The sequence below is a fragment of the Sceloporus undulatus genome, chromosome 1 (assembly GCF_019175285.1).
Source record: "Sceloporus undulatus isolate JIND9_A2432 ecotype Alabama chromosome 1, SceUnd_v1.1, whole genome shotgun sequence".
Taxonomy (NCBI): domain Eukaryota; kingdom Metazoa; phylum Chordata; class Lepidosauria; order Squamata; family Phrynosomatidae; genus Sceloporus; species Sceloporus undulatus.
Window position 1 is genome coordinate 331,788,770 of NC_056522.1, and position 12,261 is coordinate 331,801,030.

The window sequence follows — 12,261 nt, forward strand, 5'->3', positions numbered from 1 at the left end:
TCACTAATCATCACTTCCAAGTCTATGTCACTTGAGGGCTGTGGAATAAATACAATGGCCATTTACTACTGCCACAATTTTTTTTAATGTAACAACTAGGACTGACTTCAATCTGACCACTATTAAGCAGAATACATAGAACTGTAATACAACAGAATCTTCTCAGAAGGGGTGAGAAGCCTTGAAAAGTTATTTCTCCAAAGAAAGTGTCCAGCGATCCCACAGAAGAAGGCATAAAAGCTGCAAAGAGTTGCCAACTATACTGAAAGCTACAAAGAAGTCAAGAAAGACTAGGGTTGAATGGAGACATGACAGCAAGCTACTGTACGATTTTTGTAAATGCAAGTTCATGTGGAAAGGCTGATTGTATGCAGTATTGTAGCCATCTTATCAAGAGATACTGAAACTGGAGGAGGAAAGAACTAGAGAAGATGGAAAAGAAATAGGGAGCTCAGAGACATAGAGATTATAGTGGATGATTTAATTTTGTTATTGAAGAGGAAAGTGAGATCCTGGCAAGAAAGTGATGGAGTCCATATCAGCTTTGAATTGTTTTTCAAATGTTTACCAATATGTATATTTTCAACTGTGTATAGGTTGGCTTTCTTGGTTTGGCAATGGAGCAGTCATCTTCATCATGTACAAGAGATATTCCTTGGATCCTCATGACTTTCTTACCTTCAATCTTGCCGTCTCAGATGCAAGCATTTCAATGTTTGGTTATTCAAGGGGCATTCTGGAGATATTTAATGCTTTTAGAGATGATGGGTTTCTTGTAACCTTCATTTGGACATGTCAGGTAATCTTATTTTTCCAGCTTTTCAATGTGATTTATTGTGATAAAATATCAGGATACAAGAGAATGTATTAATAGAATGCACCTAAATTTCACATGCAAACAGTATCCTCCTATGAAGAATTCAGAGTTAATAAACAGAGACAACACTACTTCAGATCTAGTGGTGTATATGCAGAACAAAATTTCAGATCTTTTGTTGTTATCAGCCTTCAATGTAAGTACAATCATAGGGGGCATGTCCAGCAGGCATTTAGCACTTCTAATGAGTAAAAGCGTATGATCACCATTAACTCTCTGTAATTGAAACCAGATTTGAAAGTAGGGGGTTGGAGGTGACTAGCATGAAAGGGTTAATATATTAATTGTTAATATGCCAGAAAGTCTAATTCAAGTATGTTTATGTTGAAAGCGAAACATTTTTAACCATTATGTTAATTTCAAATTGTTGTGTGAAAGTATATTATATTACTTCACTAAACTCTCACAAGAAAGAAACCAAAAAAATAAAAATAAAAATTCCCCACACCTGTTTTGAGTTGTGCTAAGAAGGATATAATTGCATGACTGTTTGAAAACCACATTTTTCACCCATCCCACCAACAATCTTTCTCTTACTTTCTCTTTCTTCCTGCCTTATATCATATCCTTGCTCTCCTGCTTTCTTTACTTAACTGATTCCCACATGGACCCCATCAAACATCCCAGGATTAAGAGTTTCAAAATACAATTTCCTAGGACACATGAAGAATCTTTATTTCAGAATTCTGGTGCAGAATGCAGGAGGACTATTTGGATCATGAACTAAAATTAAAATTCTTATATCAATTTGTATTTGTTATATCTGATAATGAAATCAATAACTTGGCATACATGAATGTTTGATTACTAAAGTGGATCTATAATATTTTTAAAACCCATTTGGATGGAGTGGGTTATGTTTGCAACTATTACTGCTTTGAAATCACCCTTTTGTTATTTTGTCGGCTAGTGAATTAAAGTATGTATTTAATTAGGTTATTATCATCACTACTGCTGCTGCTGCTGCTACTACTACTACTACTACTACTATTACTACAACCAAGTAAGGTACAGTAAGTTTGGAAGATCATAACTGACCCAAGGGCACACAGGGAGTTTTGCAGCTCTCTGGGGACTCAACTGCATCTACCAAGTCCCACGCCAATTTTCTAACTACGTTTTTTATTTTCCATCAAATACATTTCGAAATCATATCTGTAACACTTTTCAGTTCATAAGCATCTGTTTTACAGTTTAAGAAATCAGATCTCTGGTGATTTCTCAATTTTCATTGTAATTTTGCAGGCTAACTAAAATTAAAGAGATATATGTTTATACGTTTGGAGGCGGCGCGGTCGTGACATCCCAATGGTGGCACCCATGTAGAATGGACACCGCCATTTTGTACGTACTAGGTACGTACTAGGGTTAGGGCATCCAGAAAGGAAACCCTTTCCTAACCCTAGTATGTACCTAGTACATATTTTTTGCGAGTCTGGAACGCGCCAGGGATAACTTATTTTTAGTAGCTTTAGAAATGGAGTGAGAATGGAAAAAGATCATGTACTGAGACTGCTAGTTTAAGAAGACATTTAACCTATTTAAAACACAGCTTTTTTTCACATTAGCTGTAGTTAATTAGATCCTATCACTTGAGAGTGACTAAAATGGTGAAAGGTCTGGAAACCTTATGAGGAAAGACTTAGGGAGCTGGGGATGTTTAGCCTAGAGAAGAGAAGGTTAAGAGGTGATATGATAGCCCTGTTTAAATATTTGAAGGGATGTCATATTGAGGAGGGAGCAAGCTTGTTTTCTGCTGCTCCAGAGACTAGGACCCGGAGCAATGGATGCAAGCTGCAGGAAAAGAGATTCCACCTCAACATTAGGAGGAACTTCCTGACAGTAAGGGCTGTTCGACAGTGGAACAAACTCCCTCGAAGTGTAGTGGAGTCTCCTTCCATAGAGGTCTTCAAACAGAGGTTGGATGGCCATCTGTCATGTATGCTTTGATTGTGATTTCCTGCATGGCAGGGGGTTGGACTGGATGGCCCTTGTGGTCTCTTCCAACTCTACGATTCTATGATTCTATGATTCTATGAAAGCAGTACCCATATGTCTGAATAATGCCTGATGTTGCTGACACTGGCCCAGTATTGCATAAGAATGTTAAACAACCTACCCAAAGTCCTTATTTATTCCAGCCAGTGGCTAAACTTTCAGCTGTACCAGGGAGTTGGAATAACACAAAAATCTTAATGCACCTCAGTGAACAATTCATTTAACTTAACTTTTAATGGTAATTGAGCCTCACAGAAGTATACTTGAATCAGCCATGTGTGCGGAAATTACTCTTTCGATAGTTTCAATAGAAATGCATATTCCAGCAAAGGTAACATTGAGAGAATCAGAACTTGGAAAAGTAACTTTTTATTATAAACGTCCTTTTTGTTCATGCTAACCAGGGGATTCTGTGAGCTCTAGTCTGGAAAGTAACTTTTGCAGGCTCAGATGCACCAGTGTTCTAACACACACATACAAACTACTTTGTCTTCTGAGCACAATCATAGTTGATAGTTTCAACAGACAGGATTAACAGCTTGGGTAAAGCTCCTTCTGATCCTTTGAAATATGTATAATCATGAGTGCCTCGTTGACCTTTTTTCAGTTTGTCTGCTCTGAACATAACACAGAAACAGATTTTCATGGTGTCTATCCCACTGATTTGTGACCACTCATTTGTGCAACCCCTTTTCTTAACACTAGCCAAACTCTTAGCCTTGCAATCCTCTAAATTTACAAGTTGGTCTTAAGCATACAAATGAGAAAGACAAAAGAACAAATATGGGCCTACTTTATATAGTGATATATCATCTGATGTTTATTGGACATGTTTATATATATCAGAGTGGAGAGTCTTGTGGCCCTCCAGCTGATGTTGGATTCCAACTCCATCATCCCAGACAACCAGCTATGCTGACCTGGAACGATGGGAATTGGAGTTCAACATGTAGAGGGTTACTGGTGTCCTATCCCAGATATATAGCATATAGAAGCTTTCCCAAGCCATAAAGACAGCTAAAAATGTACAGTAAATAGCTAGGTATATTTCTTTGTATTTGATATTTATATTTCTTCTCTCTCTTCTGGTGGAAGGGCACGGCCCAAAAAAGGAGAGAAAAACAGTGGAGGTGAACAATTGGCTCCATAGATAGTGCCACCAGGAATAATTTAGCTTCCTGGACCATGGTTTGTAGTTTCATGGAGGTGGACCTCTGGCAAGGGATGTGTTGCTCCTCACAGCAGCTGGTTATTGTTAAAAATCTGAAAAATCTGATCAGGAGGGTTTTAAACTGAGTTATATGTGTGTGTGGGGGGGGGGAGGCAGTATTCTTGAGGGCAGAAGTCCATCAAGTGCTGGAGATCTCTTGATGACAAGAGAAATACCCATGTGCAAATGTGTATGAAGTGTTATTCTCCACAACGTGATGCTCTTGGGTTTTATATTGTTCTGAAGCCTTAAGATCAAAGCTGACTAAAATTGTATTGTCATTTGTTTTTCTTTAGCTCATAAAGTTGACAAGAAAAACATTGCACTGATGTATGCTCATGATATGGGTAGCAGCAATTTTTTGGTCCATTGCACCACTCTTAGGGTGGGGTAGTTACACAGGTGAGTTTTTATTATCTACCAAATGAACTATAACAAGAGAACCTTCTTCATTCATTTCTGTGAAATTCTTTCACTTATCGTCATACTTAGCTCTATGGGTACAATTGCATGGTGATGTGAAATGCTGACCAATCCCTAATCATGAAGCTAGACAACTCGCAATGAAATCAATATACAGCCAATATATTTTTTTAGAAACCCACAATAAAACTCTATTTCTACAAACTTATGATTGCCCCAAAATCCTGCCACTTGGGACAAAATTATTACACATAGCCATGATGTCGTGACTATGCTCCTTTTCCCAATCTTACCCCCAAAACTGTCTTTAAAATCTAGTAGCACTACCGAGGGATGGAGTTTGTGGTGAGTGGGGTACTGAAGGATGATAATCCAGTCCCCTCCTCCTGGCAAGCAGTGAGGTGACTAGCAGAAGCCCTGTGGGTCCTGTTACAATACCAAATCATAAAAGCATTGACAACATTCATTGATTGATTAGGTGTGCCTAATTGATATAAGCAATTGGGGTTAGAAGAAAATATTATGCAGTTTTTGGAAAATGTCATCCCTGAGATGGGATTTTCAGAAAACCAGAGACCTGTTCAAAATCATGTCCAAGCAACAAATATAAAGGAACACAAAACCATGGATATAGGCCCAGCCCTTCTGCACTGAACAAGGAGGGCAAAAGATGGGTTCTACCCATGTTGACAGAGCTTCAGAAAGTTATTTTTTTGAGTTATTTTTCCCAGAACCCTTTAGCATTGGCTATGCTGGCCAAGACTGTTGGGAGCCGAAGCTCAACAATATCTGAAGTCCTTAGCCACTCATCTCTTTTATACAACGTATTGGTCAGAGCTTGAAAAGGTTTTATTTTTTAAAAAAAACATTAAAGTAGCAAGGGCTGGAGATTCTGTGGGTTTTAATGCACAGAAAGTAATTTTTGCAAGTTCTGTATGATTTTTGCACTCTATGTGATCAGAATTCCTGAAGGAGAAGAGTCCCATACCACATGGAGCATTCTGTTCTCTTAGGGAAACTGCTTTAGACCCTATTGGTCAACACAGCAAAGCTGGAGCATGGACCATGGATCTGGTCAGGTCATAACAAGCATGTGTATTTACACACCCCATACTTCTCACATATGTTTACAGGCTGTGTCTTAACATGATAACTACACAGGGATGATGCAACTTATTTCAATACTTCTGGGAATATGCTATTAGTGTGAGTCAAATCAGCCCCCTGGTCTTTGCTGCCCAAGGCTCCCCTCTTTCTACTGCCAGCCCTGTAAGCCATCAAAACCCATTTAGTGGACTGGCATTTAAGCTGAAAGACTGAGATCATTAAATGAAACTTCCAAAGAATTCATCATATGTTTTCTATTCATTTTGAAACATTGCTTTTCTAATTTAGAAGAGCTTAGAAGTTTGCTAAAATAAGGCTTGAACTGACAATAGACAAATATGGTCTTATGCTGTTTTAAATCTATCCTGGTTAGTGTGATAAAAGTGACATTTCTATTGGATATTTAGATGTAAAATAAGTGTCTAACTTCATTATGTGATACTTAAATATAGACGTGAGGATAAATGCAGTAGACTTCTCTCTGAGATTTTGCAAAGTATAGTGAAATCAATAGTTTCGTATTTCCAGATCGCAAATATGGAACATGTGAAATTGTTTGGATCAAGGCAAAGTTTTCTGCCATTTATAGGTCCTAGGTGATTGGTGTGTTTATATTTAGTTTCTTTATTCCTGTTTCCATCATGATATTTTGTTATGTGTCCATTGTGTGCACCATTAGATCTAGTCATAAAGCCATAAGAGGTGGAGAAATCAGCCAAAGGCAGCGTATCATAGAAGAAAAACATCACACAGGTGATTTCGTCTAACTTATTATTATTATTATTATTATTATTAAACTTTATTTCTATAGCGCTGTAATTATACACAGCGCTGTACAAAGTCGGTAAAATTAGGAGTAAATAAAAGCCTGCCCAAGGCGTACATTCTAAGATAATAACATTTAAAAGAGGAATAGATAAAATTACCATATAGAAAAGAAAAAACAGATTAAAAACATCAAATATCAAACAAATCACATCACACTATGTCTAACTATTGGTTCACTGGGAATTAGTACTTTATCCACATACAATATTTCATTTGAAGTTGATCTGAAAACTTGTGATTTCAAATATATCTATGCTATATCGTTATAGATGTTTGATATCACTTAAACTGCCATAGCTGCCTTGAATCCCATTTTAGGAGAACGATGGGATATAAATCCCATAAATAAATAGCTCCATCCTAAGAATGTTGGGATTTTTAGAAAAGGAGGTACTTACAATGTTCTGCTAGAAAGATCTAGTACACTCCCCTAACATCAGCAGTGATATTCTCTGGCAGATACTTTGCCTTATTTTTTTTTTGACAACTTGGTTTAGCATAGAGCTGGAGGGAAAATCTGCCTTTCATTTGAGTAGTTAACACATAGAGATATTTTGAAAAGCTCTCCCTAAAAAAAAAAAAAGTAGGTATTTCCACAGTTATAAAACTAAGATGACATTCCAAAAACTGTAGTAATTCTAGAACTGCCATATTATATGAAGTGAAATGTGGCATTTACAGATTTGGTGTCCTCAACCTCTTTTCTGTTCTTCTAGGTGTCATTTGTAATTTGTTCTGCCTTTCTCTTGGCTTGGTCTCCTTATGCTGTCATCTCCATGTGGTCAGCATGTGGCTTTCAGGTGCCCACACTTACCAGTGTCCTTGCCAGTCTTTTCGCCAAATCAGCCAGTTTTTACAACCCATTCATCTATATTGGCATGAGTTCCAAATTCTGGAAAGACATTGTAACCTTATTCCACTGCCTCAAAAAAGACAAAAAATCAGCCACACAAATGCCTACATCGGTACTGGATCAAAGGAATGATCCAGCAGCTTGTCCAAACTGACAAAATATTTCATGACCAAAGTTGCTGAGGATCAAATGCCAAATGTAGAAGTTGATCCAGTCCTGGGAGAGACCATCCTTTGACTCCAGAAGAGCCTATAGTGTTACATTCTGTTTCTAATAAACTTATTTTTCTGATCATTTAAAGAATTACAAGGGACAAAACATCAGTCTCAATAAGCTTGATATAGAGCAAAAGAAATATGTACTCTTCCCATCCTTTGTTTTCCTGCAGCAAATTTAGCCCCTGTTTTTTTTCATTTTTTTTAAAAGAAGAAAATGGGAAAATATTTTTTTTTAAAGTTCATAATTTAACTTAAACACTCTGTCTCGGGGTGTGAGAGAGTTGTTGTTTGTTGTTATGTTCCTTCAAGTCAACTCCGACTCATGGCAGCCCAATCACAGGGTTTCCTACAAAGACTTATTCAGAGAATCTCAGCCTTCCTGTGAGGCTGAGAAAGAATGCAACTTAGCTGAGGTCACCCAGTGCAGGATTCACACCCTTGTCTTGCAGAGTACTAGTCCTCATTTATTTATTTGCTTGTTTGTTTTTAAATTAATTATCCCACCTTTCTCCCAAATGAGACTGAAGGCTACACCATGCTGGGAGTAAGACAGGTTCCTCCTCACAAGATATCCTTAAAGTATCATTCACTAATAATAAAAGATATTCATTTGAAATTATGATACTCATAGAGGTATTCTGTTTATGGTGATATAGTGTATCAACTTCCCTTTCCTTCTCTAACAGCAATATGTTCTCAGATTCAATTATTTATTTAGATTGAGCTGGAGTGGGGGTGATTTCACAAGTTTTCATACACGTGGGTGGCTTTCTGAGTGATTTGGGGGCAAAAATTGCCTGAAAATTGTGCAAAAAAAGACTTTACAAAATAACTGCAGAGTGGGGAGACTTTGGAGGACTGGTGGGGGTTTTTTTAAGCAATATAAAAGTGGGAATACAGGGAGCACACTTTGTCCACCCATAAATTATAGTCTAGAAGAGTAATTTTTCTTCAAATCTCTGTTTAGGAATGAGCCTGAAGCATGGGTGGAAATCATGTGGCCTTCCAGATGCTCTTGGATTTGCAGCTCCTGGCATTCTTCACTATTTTCTATGCTGGTTAGGATTCATGGGACCTGAATTCCACTCTGGCCTAAAGAATGAAGCTAAGAACATGTGAAGAGTATTTATATTAGCTGAAATCAACAAGAGACCAAGAGTAGAGCATAGCATGACTGCTACAGACAGCAGAAGATAAACAAGACAGTAGAACCAAAAGAATACATGCAGAATAAATTATGGAAGCTCATAGAGAAGATAAAGATAACGGCTGAATAGTTGAGGGGGTTGTCAAAAATGGATGAAACAGGATTTTCATACTGTACTTCATCCACTGTGTTTAACATTTTAGGATAGCAATTTAATGAACCCTACACAACTTAAAAGATAACAACAACAAAACAAGAACTGGGACCATTACACCATTGGCCATACTGGAACTTTTACCCTCAAAAAATAATTTGCTAATATTCTGGCTTATAAAATGCCAAGGAAAAAAATGTATCTGCCTAGTGCCAGAAAAATGGCAATGTGGGCGCCAGACAAGCATTACTCAAAGGATTCAAGAGAAGTGTTCCTTTACCTTCACAGAGAAAGATCACTGGAAAAAAAACTTAGTAAACAGTTTTTCAGTAGAGTAAAAGGATGGAGCAGTAGAGAGGGTGGACCTAAGGCCAAGAAGAGCACTATTTGCCGGTAATGAAATAACAGGCTATTTAAGAACAACAACAACAGTCCAAGAACAAAGTCATCCATTATAGCTTTATTTTTAGCAGATGTTTTGAGGTGACTGTGAGCAACTGAAAAGCAGTTTGTTCCATATTATAGACCCTGCTGAGAACCCTTCTGGAACACTGGCTGCTCTGAGCCTTTAAATAATCATTTTGAAGATCATATACATGCAAACATCTACAATGTTTAAATTCTGCATCTCAAACATGTGGTTTTAAAGGTGTGGATGCTACCCTTACCCCCCAAAGGCTATACTGTTTCTCATACCTGGCTCCATAGTCCTTGCGATCTGATGTATTCCTTTTGAACTCCAAAAACATTTCTGGGATAGTGAATAGAGGGCTTTGATTTGCAAAAATATTTTTGTAACAATCAGGTGCCTGAATGGGCTTCCTGTAGGCCTGGCTCTCATGAAGGCAAATAATGATGCTATGAACTATCTCTGACCTCCAGCGTTCTGGGACCTATTGAATTTTGCCGGCACTGAAGCAATAGCACTCTTTGTCATCTTAAAAGGTTACCTAACCTATGCCATGGGAAAGATTCTCTCTATTTTGCAGCAAGCCCATTCACAAAACAAGTGCTCACTGCTTATGAACATGACTATAAATCAGAGGTGGACAAAAAGCAGCCCCTGGACTCCATTTTTGTGCCCCTAAAATCCGTATCAGCTTCCCCAAAGCCCTGCCCTCAAAATTTGCTCCAAAATAAAGCAGAATGTCTCCAAATCTGTGACAACACCCCACCCCACCCTCAAGCACTCCACAGAGTGATGTCACAAGGGGAGTGCAGGTTGTGTGGTCTGTACTGGGTGACACCACAGAATAAGGATGAAACCTGGTTGGGCACTCCTCCTGCTGCACCCAGCTTCATGAGAAGGTCTCCACTGCAGCGGCAAAGAAGAAGGCAAAGTGCATCTTTCCCAACTTTGTTATGGCAGTGAAGGCCTCTTCATACCGGAGGAGCAATGGAGAAGGCCAAGTGCCCCTCCCCTGGCTTTGGCACAGAGGCCTCTTCACAAGGAGACCTCTAACCGCTGCAGTGAAGGAGAGAGTCAAGCACCCCCTCCTGGCTTTGTCATGGTGGTGGATGTCTCTTCACAAGGAGACCTCCACTACTGCCACAAACAAGGGATCCAAGCGTGCCCTTTTGGCTACTGCTGCTGCCCCAGAAGGCCCCCCCCCCGCACCAGGTGACACCAGGGGTTGGGAAACCACTGATTCCAGACTCCTGTACTAACCCAAATATTTCAAATTTCTTCTACAGTCCCTCTTAAAATGGTAAAGAATGTGACATCACTTCCTGTCACAATTTTCAAAGAGACTACAAAGAGTTTTGTCTTGCTGGAGTGGAGTGGCCTAGTAGGGTGTGGAGGGATCCTGGCCCCCATGAAGTTGCCCATCCCTGGTAAAATAATCTTTTGTTCAAAAGCACCAGCCCTGCTCTAATTTATATTTTAAAATACAGTTGGCCCTCCATATCCACGGAGTCTGTATCCATGGATTCAACCATCCATGACTTGAAAATATTCAAAAGAAATATAAATATCAAAACCTTGATTTTGCTATTTTATATAAGTGACACCATTTGACTATATCATTGAATTTAATATTGTAAGCCCGAGGGCAGGGATCTGTCTAACTAAAAAGATTGCATGTACAGCGCTGTGTAAACTTACAGCGCTTCATAAATAAAGGATAATAATAATAATAATAATAATAATAATAATAATAATAATAATAATAATAATAATAATAATAATTATAGAATTTGAGCATCCACGGATTTTGGTATCCATGGGGGGATCTTGAAACCAACCCCAATGGATACCATAGGCCCATTGTATCTGTATTTCCACAATATAATTGGTTATGGACAACTCTGCCAATCCAATGAATACAAAAAGAAAAAGAAAAAGAAATTCAACAGATCTCAGAATTCTTATTTTTCTTCTCTTTTGAAAATGTCTGGGGGGGGGGGGAATCTAATTTGTACTATATTTCCACAAAAACTAGCCCACCAGACTAGTCTAAAGAAGCATGAGTTTTCACAATATGGCTCCTTCAGTTTTCCTGGGTTTTGTTGGCCCACCATTCTTTTTGGGAGCCATTTGTAGCAACTTCTTGGATCTGCTGTAGGCCTTTTCCAATGTTTTTTTTAAACTGAGCCATGGTTTGGTGAAACGATCCTATGGTTTGAAGAGCAATTTTTCTTCTTTCTTTTCTAAACTTATTTTTCTTTAAAGTCATATAGGTCAAGAATCCCTTATCCAAAATGTTTGGGACCAGGGATATTTTGGAATACGTATATTTCCATATAATACATAATGAGATATCTTAAAGATGGGACTCAACTGTAAACACAAAATTCATTTATGTTTTATATACACTGTATACACATAGTCCAAAGATAATGTTATACCATATTTTACATAATTTTGTTTATTAAACAAAGTTTGTGTATACTGAGCCATCAGAAAGCAAAGGTCCCACTATCTCTGCCATCCATGAAAAAAGTTTTGATTTTTGGAATATTTCAGATTTCAGAACTCCAAAAAAGAGAAACCCAACCTGTCTTGCAAACGTACAATTTCATGACGCATTGATGCACTTCTTGATTTGTGTCTTAAAGTAACTTTTGACTGGCAATCCTATAATGGGATTTTCTTGGCAAGTGTGTTCAGAGGAGGATTGCAATTTTGTTCCCCAGACGCTGAGAGAATGTGATTTGTCCAAGGTTACCCAGTGAGTTTCCACGGCTGAGCAGGGAGTTGAACCTTTGGTCTCCTGGACTCGTATTCTGCACTCAAACTACTACAGTGCACACTGTACACCTCACTATAACATTATAAATCTAAGGCAGGAAATTTTTAAAAGAAAGAGGGAGAAGAGAAGGAGCCTTTTTAAAATCCAATATGTGTCGGCATTAAAAAAAATCCACTCAAGGCTGAGAATAAAATGTTGCCGCTGATATCAGAAATTGTAAAAAAAAAAATCCAGACATAGTTTAGATACTTT

General features: G+C 38.1%; 1 pseudogene; it reads left to right on the forward strand.

The window, feature by feature from the left end:
• Positions 1-220: 220 nt before the first annotated feature.
• Positions 221-7,450, forward strand: LOC121926872 (annotated as a pseudogene).
• The last annotated feature ends 4,811 nt before the right edge of the window (positions 7,451-12,261 follow it).